The sequence below is a fragment of the Mesoplodon mirus genome, assembly GCF_964341445.2.
Source record: "Mesoplodon mirus genome assembly, chromosome: 6".
In the NCBI taxonomy this organism is placed as follows: domain Eukaryota; kingdom Metazoa; phylum Chordata; class Mammalia; order Artiodactyla; family Ziphiidae; genus Mesoplodon; species Mesoplodon mirus.
This window is the reverse complement of record NC_138982.1, coordinates 18,475,261-18,494,378: the sequence shown is the minus strand read 5'-3', so window position 1 is coordinate 18,494,378 and position 19,118 is coordinate 18,475,261. Positions and strand designations below refer to the sequence as shown.

The 19,118-nt window shown below is 40.0% G+C and overlaps 1 long non-coding RNA gene across 1 annotated transcript in view; it reads right to left on the bottom strand.

Moving 5' to 3' along the window:
- The window catches only part of LOC309806272, a 37,780-nt gene extending 21,293 nt beyond the window's left edge, over positions 1 to 16,487 (bottom strand). The window contains exon 1 of the long non-coding RNA XR_014294363.1: positions 16,231 to 16,487. This is a non-coding gene — a long non-coding RNA (uncharacterized lncRNA). The remainder of the gene's footprint in view (positions 1 to 16,230) is intronic.
- Between the last annotated feature and the right edge of the window lie 2,631 nt (positions 16,488 to 19,118).

Sequence of the window (19,118 nt, the reverse complement as noted above, 5' to 3'; positions counted from 1 at the left end):
GCCGGCGTGAACACAGCCTGAAGGGGCTAGTGCGCCACACCTAGCCGGGAGGGAGTCCGGGAAAAGGTCTGGAACTGCCAAAGAGGCAAGAGACTTTTTCTTCCCTCTTTGTTTCCTGGTGCGCGAAGAGAGGGGATTAAGAGCGCCGCTTAAAGGAGCTCCAGAGACCGGCACGAGCCGCGGCTATCCGCACAGACCCCAGAGACGGGCATGAGATGTTAAGGCTGCTGCTGCTGCTGCCACCAAGAAGCCTGTGTGCAAGCACAGGTCACTATCCACACCTCCCCTCCCGGGAGCGTGTGCAACCCGCCACTGCCAGGACCCCGTGATCCAGGGACAACTTCCCCAGGAGAACACACGGAGCGCCTCAGGCTGCTGCAACATCACACCGGCCTCTGCCGCCGCAGGCTCACCCCACGCTCCGTACCCCTCCCTCCCCCCGGCCTGAGTGAGCCAGAGCCCCCGAAGCAGCTGCTCCTTTAACACCGTCCTGTCTGAGCGAAGAAGAGATGCCTTCAGGCGACCTACATGCAGAGGCGGGGCCAAATCCAAAGCTGAACCCTGGGAGCTGTGCAAGAAAAGAAGAGAAAGGGAAATCTCTCCCAGCAGCCTCAGGAGCAGCGGATTAAATCTCCACAATCAACTTGATGTACCCTGCACTTACGGAATACCTGAATAGACAACGAATCATCCCAAATTGAGGAGGTGGACTTTGGGAGCAATGATATATATGTTTTTTTCCCTTTTTCTCTTTTCCTGAGTGTGTATGTGTATGCTTCTGTGTGTGATTTCGTCTATATAGCTTCGCTTTTACCATTTGTCCTAGGGTTCTGTCTATCCGTTTTCTGTTTGTTTTTTTAGTATGGTTTTCAGCACTTGCTATCATTGGTGGATTTGTTTTTTGGTTTGGTTGTTCTTTCTTTTTTTTAATTACTTAAAAATTTTTTTAATAATTATTTTTTTATTTTAATAACTTTAATTTAATTTTACTTTATCCCTTTCTTTCTTTCTTTTCTTTCTTTCTTTCCCTTCCTTCCTTCCTTCCTTGCTTCCCTCCTTTTTTTCCCTCCCTTTTATTCTGAGCCGTGTGGATGACAGGCTCTTGGTGTTCCAGACAGGCATCAGGGCTGTGCCTCCGAGGTGGGACAGCCAAGTTCAGGACATTGGTACACCAGAGACCTCCAAGCTCCACTTAATATCAAACGGTGAAAATCTCCCAGAGATCTCCATCTCAAGGCCAAGACCCAGTTCCACTCAAGGACCAGCAAGCTACAGTGCTGTACACCCTATGCCAAACAACTAGCAAGACAGGAACACAACCCCACCCATTAGCAGAGAGGCTGCCTAAAATCATAACAAGGTCACAGACACCCCAAAACACACCACCAGACATGGACCTGCCCACCGGAAACACAAGATCCAGCCTCATCCACCAGAACACAGGCACTAGTCTCCTCCAACAGGAAGCCTACAAAACCCACTGAACCAACCTTAGCCACTGGGGGCAGACACCAAAAACAACGGGAACTATGAACCTGCAGCCTGCGAAAAGGAGACCGCAAACACAGTAATTTAAGCAAAATGAGAAGACACAGAAATATACAGCAGATGAAGGAGCAAGGTAAAAACCCACCAGACCTAACAAACGAAGAGGAAATAGGCAGTCTATCGGAAAAGAATTCAGAATAATGATAGTAAACATGATCCAAAATCTTGGAACAGAATGGAGAAAATAAAAGAAACGTTTAACAAGGACCTAGAAGAACTAAAGAGCAAACAAACAATCATGAACAACACAATAAATGAAATTAAAAATTCTCTAGAAGGGATCAATAGCAGAATAACTCAGATAGAAGAACGGATAAGTTAGTTGGAAGATAAAATAGTGGAAATAATTACTGCAGAGCAGAATAAAGAAAAAAGAATGAAAAGAATTGAGGACAGTCTCAGAGACCTCTGGGACAATATTAAATGCACCAACATTCGAATTATAGGCATCCCAGAAAAAGAAGAGAAAAAGGGACTGAGAAAATATTTGAAGGGATTATAGTTGAAAACTTCCCTAAAATGGGTAAGGAAATAGTTAATCAAGTCCAGGAAGCACAGAGAGTCCCACACATGATAAATCCAAGGAGAAACATGCCAAGACACATATTGATCAAACTATCAAAGCTTAAATACAAAGAAAAAATATTACAAGCAGCAAGGGAAAAGCAACAAAAAACATATAAAAGGGAATCCCCATAAGGTTAACATCTGATCTTTCAGCACAAACTCTGCAAGCCAGGAGGGTGTGGCAGGGTATATTTAAAGTGAAGAAAGGGAAAAGCCTACAACCGAGATTACTTTAGCCAGCAAGGATCACATTCAGATTCAACAGAGAAATTAAAACATTTACAGGCAAGCAAAGTGAAGAGAATTCAGCACCACCAAACCTGCTTTACAACAAATGCTAAAGGAACCTCTCTAGGCAGCAAACACAAGAGAAGGAAAAGACCTACAATAACAAACCAAAAACAATTAAGAAAATGGTAGTAGAAAAATACATATTGATATTTACCTTAAATGTAAATGGATAAAATATTCCAACTGAAAGACACAGACTGGATGAATGGATACAAAAACAAGGCATATGCTGTCTACTAGAGACCCACTTCAGACCTAGGAACACAAACAGACTGAAAGTGAGGGGATGGAAAAAGATATTCGATGCAAATGGAAATCAAAAGAAAGCTGGAGGGCTTTCCTGGTGGCGCAGTGGTTGAGAGTCCACCTGCCAATGCAGGGGACACGGGTTCATGCCCCAGTCCGGGAAGATCCCACATGCCATGGAGCAGCTGGGCCCATGAGCCATGGCCGCTGAGCCTGCACGTCTGGAGCCTGTGCTCTGCAATGGGAGAGGCCACAACAGTGAGAGTCCTGCGTACCACACACACACAAAAAAACCCCCCAAAAAACCAGAAAGCTGGAGTAGCAATTCTCATATCAGACAAAATAGACTTCAAAACAAAGACTATTACAAGAGACAAAGAAGGACACTACATAATGATCAAGGGATCAATCCAAGAAGAAGGTTTAACAATTGTAAATATTTATGCACCCAACATAGGAGCACCTCAATATATAAGGCAAATACTAACAGCCATAAAAGGGGAAATCGACAGTAACACAATCATAGTAGGTGACTTTAACACCCCACTTTCACCAATGGACAGATCATCCAAAATGAAAATAAATAAGGAAACACAAGCATTAAATGATACATTAAACAAGATGGACTTAATTGATATTTACAGGACATTCCACCCAAAAACAACAGAATACACTTTCTTCTCAAGTGCTCATGGAACATTCTCCAGGATAGATCATATCTTGGGTAACAAGTCAAGCCTTGGTAAATTTAAGAAAATTGAAATCGTATCAAGTATCTTTTCTGACCACAATGCTATGAGACTAAATATGAATTACAGGAAAAGAATCTGAAAAAATACAAACACATGGAGGCTAAACAATACACTACTTAATAACCAAGAGATCACTGAAAAAATCAAAGAGGAAATCAAAAAATACCTAGAAACAAATGACAATGAAAACACGACGACCCAAAACCTATGGGATGCAGCAAAAGCAATTCTAAGAGGGAAGTTTATAATAATACAATCCTACCTTAAGCAACAAGAAACATTTCAAATAAACAACCTAACCTTACACCTAAAGCAATTAGAGAAAGAACAAAAAAGCCCCAAAGTTAGCAGAAGGAAAGAAATCATAAAGATCAGATCAGAAATAAATGAAAAAGAAATGAAACAATAGCAAAGATCAATAAAACTAAAAGCTGGTTTTTTGAGAAGATAAACAATATTGATAAACCATTAGCCAGACTCATCACAAAAAAAAGGGAGAAGACTCAAATCAATAGAATTACAAATGAAAAAGGGGAAGTAACAAGTGACACTGTAGAAATACAAAGGATCATGAGAGGTTACTACAAGCAACTATATGCCAATAAAATGGACAACCTGGAAGAAATGGACAAATTTTTAGAAATGCACAACCTTCTGAGACTGAACCAGGAAGAAACAGAAAATATGAACAGACCAATCACAAGCACTGAAATTGAAACTGTGATTAGAATTCTTCCAAAAAACAAAAGCCCAGGACCAGATGGCTTCACAGGTGAATTCTATCAAACATTTAGAGAAGAGCTAACACCTATCCTTCTCAAACTCTTCCAAAATATAGCAGAGGGAGGAACAATCCCAAACTATTCTACGAGGCCATCACCCTGATATCAAAACCAGACAAAGATGTCACAAAAAAGGAAAACTACAGGCCAGTATGACTGATGAACATAGATGCAAAAATCCTAAACAGAATACTAGTAAAGAGAATTCAACAGCACACTAATAGGATCATACACCATGATCAAGTGGGGTTTACCCCAGGAATGCAAGGATTTTTCAATATATGCAAATCAATCAATGTGATACACCATATTAACAAATTGAAGGAGAAAAACTATATTATAATCTCAATAGATGCAGAGAAAGCTTTTGACAAAATTCAACACCCATTTATGATAAAAACCCTCCAGAAAGTAGGCACAGAGGGAACTTACCTCAACATAATAAAGGCCATAGATGACAAACCCACAGCCAACATCGTCCTCAATGGTGAAAAACTGAAACCATTTCCACTATGATCAGGAATAAGACAAGGTTGCCCACTCTCACCACTATTATTCAACATAGTTTTGGAAGTTTTAGCCACAGCAATCAGAGAAGACAAATAAAAGGAATCCAAATCAGAAAAGAAGAAGTAAAGGAGTCACCGTTTGCAGATGACATGGAACTATACATAGAGAATCCTAAAGATGCTACCAGAAAACTACTAGAGCTAATCAATGAATTTGGTAAAGTAGCAGGATACAAAATTAATGCACATAAGTCTCTTGCATTCTTATACACTGATGATGAAAAATCTGAACGTGAAATTAAGAAAACACTCCCATTTACCATTGCAACAAAAAGAATAAAATACCTAGGAATAAACCTACCTAAGGAGAGAAAAGACTTGTATGCAGAAAATTATAAGACCATGATGAAAGAAATTAAAGATGATACAAATAGATGGAGAGATATACCATGTTCTTGGATTCGAAGCAGCAACATTGTGAAAATGACTCTACTAGCCAAAGCAATCTACAGATTCAATGCAATCCCTATCAAACTACCACTGGCATTTTTCACAGAACTAGAACAAAAAATTTCAAAATTTGTATGGAAACACAAAAGACCCCGAATAGCCAAAGCAATCTTGAGAAAGAAAAATGGAGCTGGAGGAATCATACTCCTGGACTTCAGACTATACTACAAAGCTACAGTAATCAAGACAGTATGGGACTGGCACAAAAACAGAAATAAAGATCAATGGAACAGGAGAGAAAGCCCAGACATAAACCGACACACATATGGTCACCCTATGTTTGATAAAGGAGGCAAGAATATACAGTGGAGAAAAGACAGCCTCTTCAGTAAGTGGTGCTAGGAAAACTGGAAAGCTACATGTAAAAGAATGAAATTAGAACACTCCCTAACACCATACAGAAAAAAAACCTCAAAGTGGATTAAAGACCTAAATGTAAGGCCAGCCACTATCAAACTCTTAGAGGAAAACATAGGCAGAACACTCTGTGACATAATTCACAGCAAGATCCTTTTTGACCCACCTCCTAGAGAAATGGAAATAAAAATAAACAAATGGGACCTAATGAAACTTAAAAGCTTTTGCACAGCAAAGGAAACCATAAACAAGATGAAAAGATAACCCTCAGAATAGGAGAAAATATTTGCAAATGATGCAACTGACAAAGGATTAATCTCCAAAATTTACAAGCACCTCATGCAGCTCAGTATCAAAAAAACAAACATCCCAATCCAAAAATGGGCAGAAGACCTAAATAGACATTTCTCCAAAGAAGATATACAGAGTTCTGACAAACACATGAACGAATGCTCAACATCATTAATCATTAGAGAAATGCAAGTCAATACTACAATGCGATATCATGTCACACCAGTCAGAATGGGCATCATCAAAAAATCTACAAACAATAAATGCTGGAGAGGGTGTTGAGAAAAGGGAACTCTCATACACTGTTGATGGGAATGTAAATTGATACAGCCACTATGGAGAACAGTAATGGAGGTTCCTTATAAAACTAAAAATAGAACTGCCATATGACCCAGCAATCCCACTAATGGGCATATACCCTGAGAAAACCATAATTCAAGAAGAGTCATGTACCACAATGTTCACCGCAGCTCTGTTTACAATAGGCAGGACATGGAAGCAACCGAAGTGTCCATCGACAGATGAATGCATAAAGAAGTTGTGGCACATATATACAATGGAATATTACTCAGACATAAAATGAAATGAAATTGAGTTATTTGTAGTGAGGTGGATGGACCTAGAGTCTGTCATACAGAGTGAAGTAAGTCAGAAAGAGAAAAACAAATACTGTATGCTAACACATATATATGGAATCTGAAAAAAAATGGTCATGAAGAACCTAGGGTCAAGACAGGAATAAAGATGCAGACCTACTAGAGAAAGGACTTGAGGACATGGGGAGGGGGAAGGGTAGGCTGGGACAAAGTGAGAGAGTGGTAGTGTATATATGGACATATATACACTACCAAATGTAAAATAGATAGCTAGTGGGAAGCAGTCGCATAGCACAGGGAGATCAGCTCAGTGCTTTGTGACCACCTAGAGGGGTGGGATAGGGAGGGTGGGAGGGAGGGAGATGCAAGAGGGAAGAGATATGGGGATATATGTATATGTATAACTGATTCACTAAAGCAGAAACTAACACACCATTGTAAAGCAATTATACTCCAATAAAAATGTTAAAAACAAACAAAAAATCATGCTTGCTTGAACAAAGGTGGTGACAGGGTGATGTAGTAGAGTGGGTGGTGTAGAAATATATTAAGGTGAAGGAATTCTGAATCCATGTGGAAGGAGGAGGAGACGGAAGAGGCAGAGGAGATTCCAGGTTTCTGTCTTGAAAAACTGGATAGAAAGCAGTACCCTTCACCCAAATTGAGGATTCCAAGAGGAGGAAACAAATGAGGGAATGATCAGTGAGATCAGATTTGGAAATTCTGTGTGTGCAGTAGGCTGTATAAATCCAGAAATTAACAGATATTTCTGAACTGGAGACATAGCTTTGAGCTTTCTCAGAGTATAAATGGTGGTTGAAACTGTAAGACATTGTCTAAGGAGGCTCTAGGCTCCTGGAAGATGAAGAAGTTAAGGTCTAGTGGGGAGGAAGGCAGGTAAGCAATTATGGATGGAAGTATTGGCATAAAATGCCATAGGAGACTTAAATTTTAGGGAAAGCAAGAAAACTCGACCCAGAGGGTCTTTTTATGTCAAATATGAAGGATGAATGTGTATTGATTAGTGGAGTGACTGGGGACTGGAGCATTGCTGGCAGGACCACCTGTTGCAAAAACAAGTTTAAGAGGGCAAATCATTGAACTTGTGATAAGTTAATATACAACCAGGCTAAAGTTTGCTTTTCCATTATTGGTGAATAAAGGCACTCCCTGAAAGTGAATGTGAACTCCCTGAGTGCAGGAACAATCTGTATCCCCAGTAGCTAGCACACATTAGGTGCTCAATAAAAACTGGTTGAAATGATGGGGTCTGTTCAAATAAATAATGTAATGTAATATAACACAAAATAATTTCAGAAAGACTACTCTCCTACTTAACTGAGAGAAAAACTTATACTCAGGTCATTTTATTCATTCAATAATTATTTAATCCACTACTATACAAATTGCAAGCCCCAGTATCTATTCCTTAAGGCCCCATAAGAACACGCAGCAGGCAAACAGTGCCTTCCTTAGTTAATGGAAACAATAGTCCATGTAAATGAAAAGGCATCTGATTCAGACTTTTATTTACATAAACAGGCTTTTCCCTTAGTCCTGATTAGAGGCTTCGTATTATAAATATATTCATTCTAAACTAGCCCACCTACTATTTGCCTTAATTTGTTGCCCTGACCTCTAGTAACTTTGTTATTATTTCCCTAACACCTAATATAGCACCCGACTCAGAGTACTAGCTGTATAATAAGTATTTGTTAACTAACTCTCAGAAGTTAGGTGACTTATGATTAAAATGACGACTTCACATTCAGTATTCTAAAGTTTTCTGCATCATGGTGAACCTATCATTTTTGACCACATGGAAATCTTTCTTCAGTCTTCTTGTAAAGGTACTACTATTTTGCTTTATTAGAGATCTACCGCTCAGTCAGTCACTAGATACAGTTCTGGAAAGCACTCCTAAGCTACACTCCCTCTCCTGGCCAAGATATGGGAACAGGACCATGGTAGACAAAGCCTATACTTTTTAAATGTAATTTGAAATTTGAATAAAGTGACACAGGAAGTGAAGATGGTAGGTCCTTCTTACTCCACTCTAACTCGTATTCTTTCTTAACACTGGGTCTTCAGATTTCTTTTTGACTTATGAGCTACTCCATAAACTGCAATAAATTTTATTTTAGCTTAACTCACTCAGAATTAGATTCTGCTGCTTGTAACCAAAGGATTCCAATCACACGTAGTTCTAAAATTCTATGAGACTTACTTTAGTAAGAGGAGAGAGAAAAGGATGAGAGCAGAAAATAACAGAAGCACACTGAATGGAGAGGCAAAGCAAATATAAAACCGAAAGATAAATTTTACCAAACTAATCTTTTTTTTTAACCAAAAGATGAGTTGTATATGTATATATATATATATTTTTTTAACGGTACACGGGCCTCTCACTCTTGTGGCCTCTCCCGTTGCGGAGCACAGGCTCCGGACGCGCAGGCTCAGCGGCCAAGGCTCACGGGCCCAGCCACTCCGCCGCATGTGGGATCTTCCTGGACTGGGGCACGAACCCGTGTCGCCTCCATCGGCAGGCGGACTCTCAACCACTGCACCACCAGGGAAGCCCTGAGTTGTATATTTTTTAATTATTAAGTGTGAGCCTGCAGTTACAGGCTTTCAAATTTGGTGAGCGTAATGATCACGTGGGACACTTGTTTAAATGTAAATCTTCAGGCCCTGCACCCAGAGGTTCTGATTCTGTTGGTCCATGTGGGGCCTGGGTATATGCATAATTACAAGCTTCTTAGATGATTCTCAGGTCATGTTTTGGAAACCACTGCTTTAGGTTCTACTGTATATGAAAAATGGCAGTTAATCAAGTCTGTGAGCACAGCAAAACAGGCCTGCTCCCAGCTCAGTTTTGCAAAACAATCCCAAACTTCTAGTTTTGCTAAACAATCCCAAACTTCTAGTCACAACAACAGTCTGATGAAATGTTCTAGCTTTGCCAGTGACAATGGTGGCCTATCAAGTGGATTGCAAGACATATGTATGTATAATAAAACAACAAAGGCTAATTTTCAATTTTCATTTTGCCGAACAAGGGCCAATAAAATTACAAGAGGGAGAACTTAGAAAACTAAAACCATCATCTTTATTTTATAGTCCAATTTTTGTTATTTAGAGAAAAGCACCTTTCATATGGGTATAACTTTATTTCCTATTGATCTTTTATATACACTTCTGTTCATTCAAAATACCACCATCTGCATGAGAAGAAAATCTCTATTATAAAGGATGAAAATTCATTATTACAGAGAATTCCTTAAAGTTGAGGTGGGGTGGTGCCAAGACATTATTTTTTTTTCTTTAAGACTTTGATTTGTTACTGGACCAACCCTACAAGTAAAGTTATCTATCGGGCCAACATATGTACATACCATGTAATGTCCATAGACTTATTGGAAAAATTGAGTTTACTTTTTCAAAAGCCAAAAAAATGGGTCCCATGTGGTCCTACCTTAGCATTTGTACACAACAAAGAGTTCCAAATACTTTTCAAAAAATATGGTTAATGCTTTTACATAAAATCTTTATGTAAAAACTATAAGACAGGGGCTTCCCTGGTGGCGCAGTGGTTGAGAGTCCGCCTGCTGATGCAGGGGACACAGGTTCGTGCCCCGGTCCGGGAAGATCCCACATGCCGCGGAGCGACTGGGCCCGTAAGCCATGGCCGCTGAGCCTGCGCGTCCGGAGCCTGTGCTCCGCAACGGGAGAGGCCACAGCAGTGAGAGCCCTGCGTACCGCAAAACAAAACAAAACAAAACAAAACTATAAGACAAATATTTTATAGGAAATAGCAAAGGTGTGTCTGTGTTTGTATGCAATGCCAATTTTTGGTTACAATATTTTTTCAATATTTTATGATATTTAGCTTGTAATAATTTAGTTTGTAATAATTGTTCAATTATACCATAGATGCCATGCAAAACTTTCATCCTGGAAACAAAGAATAGTATTTTTAAATTCCTCTCAAATTTTAAAATTCAATTCAACATGATTAAAAAATTGTTAATTGGAAACCCACAAGATGCTCATTACTCCAGTAGACACTGGGGGAGAAATGTATAAAGTGACAGATTTTATAATACAACTCTAAAAAGCAAGCGATTCAAAAGTAGATTTTAAAAACCAGAAGCTAGCCAAGGCATGGTAGAGATGACTGTGAGGTCATGGTTGTAGAATATGGAACCCAATACACAGTCCTCAAGGAAGTCCATGTAATAGCACTGAAGTTAACAGAAGACCTCTGTTCTCTCTCCTACTTCCTGCACATGACACTCACAAGGTTTACATTAGGGAGGAAAATGTGCAGTAAAAACTAGTGTCTGAGTACTCAATTAATATTTAGGAATTAGTCATGGACTTGGAGAAGCACTTTTCATTATTTATACACAAGCTTACTAATCATAGAATCAAAGAAATAAACACAAAACTTTTTTATTAGAAACTCAGTCCTAAAAAAAAGTTGTTTTGCTCTATGCTGCTGGTACATGTGACAATCACAACAGACCATGTGGGCTATAACTTTCACCAAACATTCCCTTTTTGCAGCAGAGAGATGAGGTTAAAGAGGAATTATTTTTCTTGTAGCCCTTCTTTGCACTATTTTTCATTGGTCTTTGGCTCTTCCTTCCTGGTAATCTTTATTTATCTGATAATCCTTACTTTTGATGATAATTCTCAGACTGTGGAGAGCAAGGGTAGGTTCAGTTGCTTCCTTCATTAGCACCAGGAATATGGGAATTTTTCTTACTGTTTTTTTTTTTTGCGGTACGCGGACCTCTCACTGTTGTGGCCTCTCCCATTGTGGAGCACAGGCTCTGGATGCGCAGACTCAGCGGCCATGGCTCACGGGCCTAGCCACTCCGCGGCATGTGGGATCTTCCCGGACCGGTGCACGAACCCGTGTCCCCTGCATCGGCAGGCGGACTCTCAACCACTGTGCCACCAGGGAAGCCCTGAACATGGGAATTTTTCATTCAATTCAGCATGACTCAACAATTGCTTATTGGATATCCATGTGATGCTTAGTACTCCATTAGACACTAGGAAGGATGCAAAAGATGTATGACAGGATTCCTGCCCCCAGGAGCTGGAAATCCTATTGAACCGTAGATAGATAAGAACCAGATAGAGTACTATGAGATAACAGTGAAGCTTTGGGAATGAGGGTGTTGATGGGGGCAGTGCCCCTTAGCAAGGAGCTGTCTTGTGTTATTAGACTTGTTTTTTTTTTAAATTAATATATGCATAGTATGTCTCTTGGCTTATACTTGCTTTTAATGCTCAAGAGAATTAACAGTAGGAATGTTCTTACGAAAACCAGGCAGGACAGTATTCAGCAGAATACAAATTTGCAAATTATGGGTAGATGGTTGTCTCTCAGTGCTAGGAGAAGGTTGGATTACATAAAGCACATGTGGATAATAAAGGAAAGGAATTCCATATCTGTTGGAATGTACATCTAGATGATTCTCCTGTCAAAAAAAACAGTGATCTTCAGACTCCTTTAACCCTGAAGCAAATTTAAATGAAAATAATACATGGTTTGCCATTTCAAAATCTTGACCAACCAGAGTCAAACATAGAATTATCAGTAATGAGTAATAAACTGAGAAATGAAGTTAGAAAGAGAAGTATAAAATGGAATTAAGCCCCAGGGAAATGATTTTTCCCCAGCTTGGAGCTAGGACAGCCTTAAGTATCTTCTGGACGTTGTCTGTTTTTTTATAAGGATCCTGATGTTGTCATCTGCTTTCCCTCTGCTAAAAGTGACTGACTAACTGGAGGTAAAAATCAGTTTGGTACAACCACAAAAATGATACGTTTTTACATGTTAACTTTATTCATGGCTGTGTGAGAGCCATCTGGTTCCAGAAGAAGATGCTATAGAGCTTTCGCATAGTTTTTCTGGGTGAAGGAGGCAATTGGAGATGGAAAACAGCTCACTTAGAGCCCATGGGTCAGCTTAAACTATTTCATAAGCAATAAATTAAACGATGCTTCAGCAAGCAGAAAGCCTTGCTAAAGAGTGGGAAGTTGCTATATAGAAAGAGGATGACAAACATTAGAAGACTAATTAATAATCAAGATAACAAAATACTGTTATTGAGAAATTCTGAGCAAGAGTTTACCGGCTCAAACTTTTTTTGTTTCAAAAACAACAAAAAAATATAAGGCACAGAGGTCACACATTCGTGTTTTTGTGGAGGGAAATTATGAAACTAGATGAAGGCAAGATTTCTCAGCTTTCAGTCTGGGGCACTTTGCATCACACTGGTGGTTTCCAACTGGCCGCATCAGCATCATGTGAGAACTTGTTAGAAATGCTACCTCTTAGTCGCCGTCCCAGACCAATGAATCGGAAACTCCAGGGGTGATGCCCGGTAAGCTGTGTTTTAACAAGTTCTCCAGGTGGTTCTGATGCACATTAAAGTTTGAGAACCACTGCACCGTGATGTGGCTCTGTCACAGAAGGCTGGAGAGGCTGATTTGGACCAAGACTGTACCTATGCAGTCAGAAAGCCAAGCACCAAGCTGGAACATTCCTGGGAGGAATGAGGCCTCACGCTGACAGAGGAGATGGACTTTGGGGTTAAATAGCAGAAGAAGTAGAAGGTTAATAGTAGAAGGGAAACTCCAAATTCAGGATCTAAGTAAGAACTCCAATTCTCTAAGAACTACGGGGTCTTTTACGGCCTAGGCCTTACTTCCACCTTAACTCCTTCAGTACAAGTTTCAACTGTGCGGATTTGGGAACTGTAAGGGTGTATTTCTAATTTTATAATGAAAACCAGTAGAAGAAAAAAATGTCACTTTTCAAAATTGACCCTTTTTGCTTCCTGTGGTAAACATAATTATTTTGAAAATGACAAACCTCTCTAAATTTAGTTTATGCAACATATGGAAAATTAAGGGGAAGGGAGGAAAAAAAACCTCAGAGATGAGGCAAGGTTGAGTTTGCCTATTTTACATTATTATTGTAAAATTCCTTCGCCTTGAAAAACACTCAAGTTTCTTTTCCATGTGACTCACTAGCAAATTTCTGTTCCTTAGATGTGGATCCTGTATTGTGTGGAACAGGGATATCAAATAACCAAAATATGAAAAAACAAAAATCACAGCTTATATTTTAGTGTAAGAATAAGGAACTAAACAAGTAGAAAATCCCCTTTCATGATTGAGAAACTCATGTTAAGCTTAGCAATATTAGTAGCATTAAAATACTTTTATGTTATGTCCTCAGGATATCCATGAATAATGAAAGCTACAACCAACACTGCTGACATTAGTTAAATGTGGCTCACACAAAGATCTTATAAACTGCTTCTAAAAGCTATACTACGTTTCACTCATTTCCTTTTATCCCCCTCTATCCTTTTTAAAGATGTGGACTCATTTTTCTGGATGATACCTTTTATTTATTTATTTATTATTATTTTTTTTTTGTGCGGTACGCGGATCTCTCACTGCTGTGGCCTCTCCCATTGCGGAGCACAGGCTCCGGACGTGCAGGCTCAGTGGCCATGGCTCACGGGCCCAGCCGCTCCGCGGCATGTGGGATCTTCCCGGACCGGGGCACGAACCCGTGTTCCCTGCATCGGCAGGCAGACTCTCAACCACTGCACCACCAGGGAAGCCCTGGATGATACCTTTTAAACTCTTTATCAAATATGTATTCAATAACTATCAACTACTGTAGGAAAATGCAACTCAGTACCTGAAACCGTAATAGACAAGATAATTACCAGGGCCGTATACTCAGTTTGTCAGATAGTTTTCTATTTACCACCCATAACTGAAGCCATTTCCATAGCAGAGACTGTAGGTACAAAGAGAGTAAGAATTTTGTTAGGAGATAACTGTGGAATAAAATGAAGACCTTGTAGTAAAAAGTTTGTTACTATTCAAGAATGTTTCTTCTGGTCTTGTGTCTTTCCTTTGCAAAGTATACTTTATTTTTAGATGTGAAGATATAATTAGAACCCAGTGTTTTAAGTTTCCAAAATTGTGGAAAAGAATGCTACTTATGTACTTAAGTATTTAGGGCTAACGCAATGATACGGTGCTCAAATCTCTACAAAGCTTGCCTGAACAGAAAACTATGATGCTTCAGGCATATAACAGGGTGGTGCCGGTGTGTTTGCTGAGATAGTTCTCAAGACTGTTTTTTCAACACAAGCAGTCTTTCAAGTGTACTAAAAAACTCCACATTCATAAAATTGTCCATGAAAAGTAGAGAATATCATGAACTGTACTGAATGTAACCTGCACTGATATAAAAAAGATACTGGGGCTTCCCTGGTGGCACAGTGGTTGAGAGTCCACCTGCTGATGCAGGGGACACGGGTTCGTGCCCCGGTCCGGGAAGATCCCATATGCCACGGAGCGGCTGGGCCCGTGAGCCATGGCCGCTGAGCCTGCACGTCCGGAGCCTGTGCTCCGCAATGGGAGAGGCCACAACAGTGAGAGCCCCGTGTACCTCAAAAAGAAAAAAAAAAAAAAAAGATATTGACTTGTTATTTTCTACTCTGAAGTGTAAAGTTAGCAAGAGATTGAGAAAAGGAGCTGTTTATTTAATAAAATACTTACCATTTTGAGAACTGATCCAGCTCTCATGGATAAAAAGTTTAATTGTGTGAACAAAGTAAAATATTGAAAATATCTAATTCTCTACTGCACAGCAGTGACCACTATACAGCTTAATTTCTCTCCTCCAGCGAATACTCAGTATGACAGGCCAGGTTTCTGGTTTTCTGAGGCAGCTACTCAATGACTAGCAATTTAAATTCATTCCTACAACTGAATTCATAAAAACTTCCCTACCAAAACCCTAGAATCAAATTATATTGTTATGATCAGACAATGTTAAAGAAAATAAAATGCATTTTTAATAATTCCTCTTCCATCACAACTTTTTTTCAAGTCTCTGATACAAAGTTACTTCCAAAAACACTTTATGAGAACAATCAGACTATTTTCCTCATGGTCAGCAAACTCCTTCATTTATACTATTCTGTTATTCCTCTTTCTTATACTTGTCCTTCCTCTTCCTCAGTATTGCTGTAGGCACTCTGAAAAATGATCAAATACCTAATTAATGATTCTAAAGATCTTTGTCTTATTTCTATTACCTTGAGGAAAAATGGAAAAGAAAGGGGAGTCCATATTTGTGGTGAACCTATTGTGTCAAATACAGAGATGTGGAATTTTTACAAATAGCCCTTGTGATTGCTATAATCATAAGAGGTAGCTGTTATTGTACCCATTTTGCAGAGGAGGAAATTGAGGCCCAGAGAGTTAGCAATAGCTATGGGGCAAAATGGTATTTGAACCTAGTTGTGTGTAACTCCATAGCTCATGCTTTTTGTAACCTAAGTAAAATGTTGCCCCTGGAATTTTTACTAATGTTAATTATACCTTTATATAAAAATACTTTTATTTAATGACTAATATTTTCAAAGCACTATCGTATACCTCATCCCATTTCAAGGCAGCTGGTAGAATGGGGTGCTTGTTGTGGGGTGTTGTGAGGAATAGCAATAATGTATATAAAGTATAATATCCAATGTAAGACAAGTGCTCAGTAGCTATTATTATTATTATTATTATTACTGATCCTCCCAGCAAGCTTAGAAGTTAGGTGGTACAATTGTTATCATGCCCCCATGACAGACTTTTCCTACAAAGATTAATCCCATTGACGTTATACTCCACAAGCAAGAATTACTTTAAATTTTTTATTTTTAAGGCATTTACTTACAGGAATCTCAAAACCCCATATTCAACTTCAGTTTGTTTGCAATGCAGCCGGGCAGACAGGGAGTAGAAGGGAAGCAGGTGTGAGACGGGCTTACAATCTTTCCCAGCTGAGTCAGAATTGGAAATTTTGCCTTCCTTCTCCAAAATGAGTCTCCTTTCCACTGCACCAAAGTGATACAGGAGGATTTTCTTTCTCCTAAGTGTCACCCTCCTCTTCTTACAAAGGAAAATGTAATGGCGAGCCCATCCTTCAGTTCCTTGCTTGCACAGGGAGGGAGTGCCCCCTGATATCGGTGCAGACCACACTAGTTTACCACGGTGAGAACTGTTATCATGACGCAGAGGATGGTTCCGGTTTGACTTCTGTGGCCGCATTCCTGCTCTCCGGATAGTAGGCAGAGAAGTGCAAGAAAAGTACTTGGTATCAGTGACTCACAGCAAGACAGGAAATGTCAAGAGGGTCCACCCTTCCTTCCTGCCCTCCCGACCAGCTGGGTTTCAGAACCACAGGCCACAAGCAGCCTAGAATCTTGGTGATCAGGGCTGGAGCCACAGACAGAGCCTGGGCCACTGCAGTAGGCTCGCCAAATGGATTAAAATGTCAGGACCGAGCTGCCAGGAAAGCACACTCTATTCATCCTAGAGAGCACTGTTTCTGTTGAGATTTCTCTTTTCACTTTTATGCAGTATCTGCCTGGTATATTCTGGCCCTTGCATTGTTCTTAAACAGTGGGCTTGACACAGTTAATTGAGCGGTCCTCATTTATACTCTGTTTAAAAAACATGCAAGAAATGATATCAATCATCATTATCAAGCAATGCCTTCACAATGCAAAACGGCAGTGTGTGTCTCTCCGGCAAAATGTAAACACATCTACAGCAGCGTTTTGAACCTAGTGTAAAATTGCTTCAATAAAGTTACATTATGTTTCTCTTCATGAGAGCAGCAAATGATTATGATGATGATAAAGGCTAACAATTATTACAATAAGAACTGCCCTAAGCACTTTATATATTTTAAGTCATTTAAGTCTTACAAACACCCTTTGAGATAAGCATTATTATTGTTCCCATTTTACAAATGAGGAAGTTATCAAAATGAATGAAAGCCTTTTCATTGTCTCCCCAAATTGTTTTTAAACCTCACAAATAATAAACAAAGCTCAAACAAAAACAAAAAAAAAATCATCCATGAAGCTGCTGCTTACAGTGATTTGTTGTAAGAATCAAATGAATAAATGACACAAAATGATTATATACATGTTTCTCACAACTGGCCAAGTTCAGTAGTACATTTCCAATTCAAGTTGAAACTCTGAAATGAGTCATTACAGCAGACCAAATTTGTCAGTATCTTTTGTCAAGGCCACTTCCCTCTCTTCCTGCAGGACAGCAATGTCAGAAAGTGGCAGAAGTCTGCATTCCTGTGTGTTATTATATATAACCTTTCAGTTCTCACCTCCTTTTATTTTCCTGCTCTCTCCAAGCTCAGCTCACACCCTGTGTTCTGGCCGTGCCTGAATACTTTTAGTGCGCTTGGTCCTTGTTATGTGTCTTTTTTTTTTAAAATAAATGTATTTATTTTTGGCTGTGTAGGGTCTTCATTGCTGCATGTGGGCTTTCTCTAGTTGCGGCAAGCAGGGGCTACTCTTCGTTATAGTGCGCGGGCTTCCCATTGCAGTGGCTTCTCTTGTTGCGGAGCACGGCCTCTAGGCGCGCGGGCTTCAGTAGTTGTGGCTCACGGGCTGTAGAGCGCAGGCTCAGTAGCTGTGGCGCACGGGCTCAGTTGCTCCATGACATGTGGGATCTTCCTGGACCAGGGCTCGAACCTGTGTCCCCTGCATTGGCAGGAGGATTCTTAACCACTGCACCATCAGGGAAGTCCCTTGCTATGTGTCTTTGAATAAGGTGCTCTTTTTTCTTTTCTCCCCCTCTGTTCCACCCAGGGAGTGCCTGCAGCATTCAGAATTCTATTCATCTGTTCATACACTCAAAGAGTATTTACTGAACACTTATTATGAGGCAGACATGGGGAGATGGGAGAGGGAGGAAGGTCACTGTTCTGATGAAACTCCCATTTTACTGCAGAAAGAGAGACAAAGTTAAGAAAGAAAAGAAAGAATGGATGAGGGAGGGAAGGAAGGAAAGAAGTAAGGGAGGGGAGTTACTCACTCATTATGGTTAGGGTTAGGCAGGCCATGTGACATTCAGTGACATTGGATGTCAGGAATCCAGTCACTTAAGCTGAGCTCTGAAGGACAAGAAGGAGCCAGTCGTGCAGAGCCAGGAACCATTCATTCAAAGGCACTAAGCTAGAGAGCAAGCCTGGTTCCCAAGAACTGAACGGAGCCAGCATGACTGAGGTGCTGCCAGAGGGCAAGGCAGCCCCCAGACCCCACTGGCTTTGGAAGGCCTGTAAGAAGTTTAAATTGAAAATTTAAACCAGAGGACTGATAGAATCTAATATATTTCAATAAACCTCTCTGGCTGTTGAGTGCACATTGGGTTTTAGGGGGTCAGGTATAGAAGCAGGAAGACAAATTAGGATACAGGTGCAGGAGGGGCCAAGGCGATGTTTTCTTCTCTGTGCTCACACAACATTTTGCCAAGACTCAGTGTTAAGGTTACACGTTCTTTACAAACAGATATATGATTTTTCCTCCTCTACTAGATAATCAGATCCTTGAAAGCAGGAATGAATCATCAGTCCACAATAAACATTCCCTGCATAAATAAATTAATAGAAGAATGAATGAATAAAATAAGGTCCCTGCCCTCAGAAAGCTTAAAGTCTCTGAAACAAACATCTGTTCAAGTAACCAGACTGCAGAGTAGGTTATACACATTGTGGAAGAAAAAGAAAGCATTATATGTGAGGGCAGAGGAGGG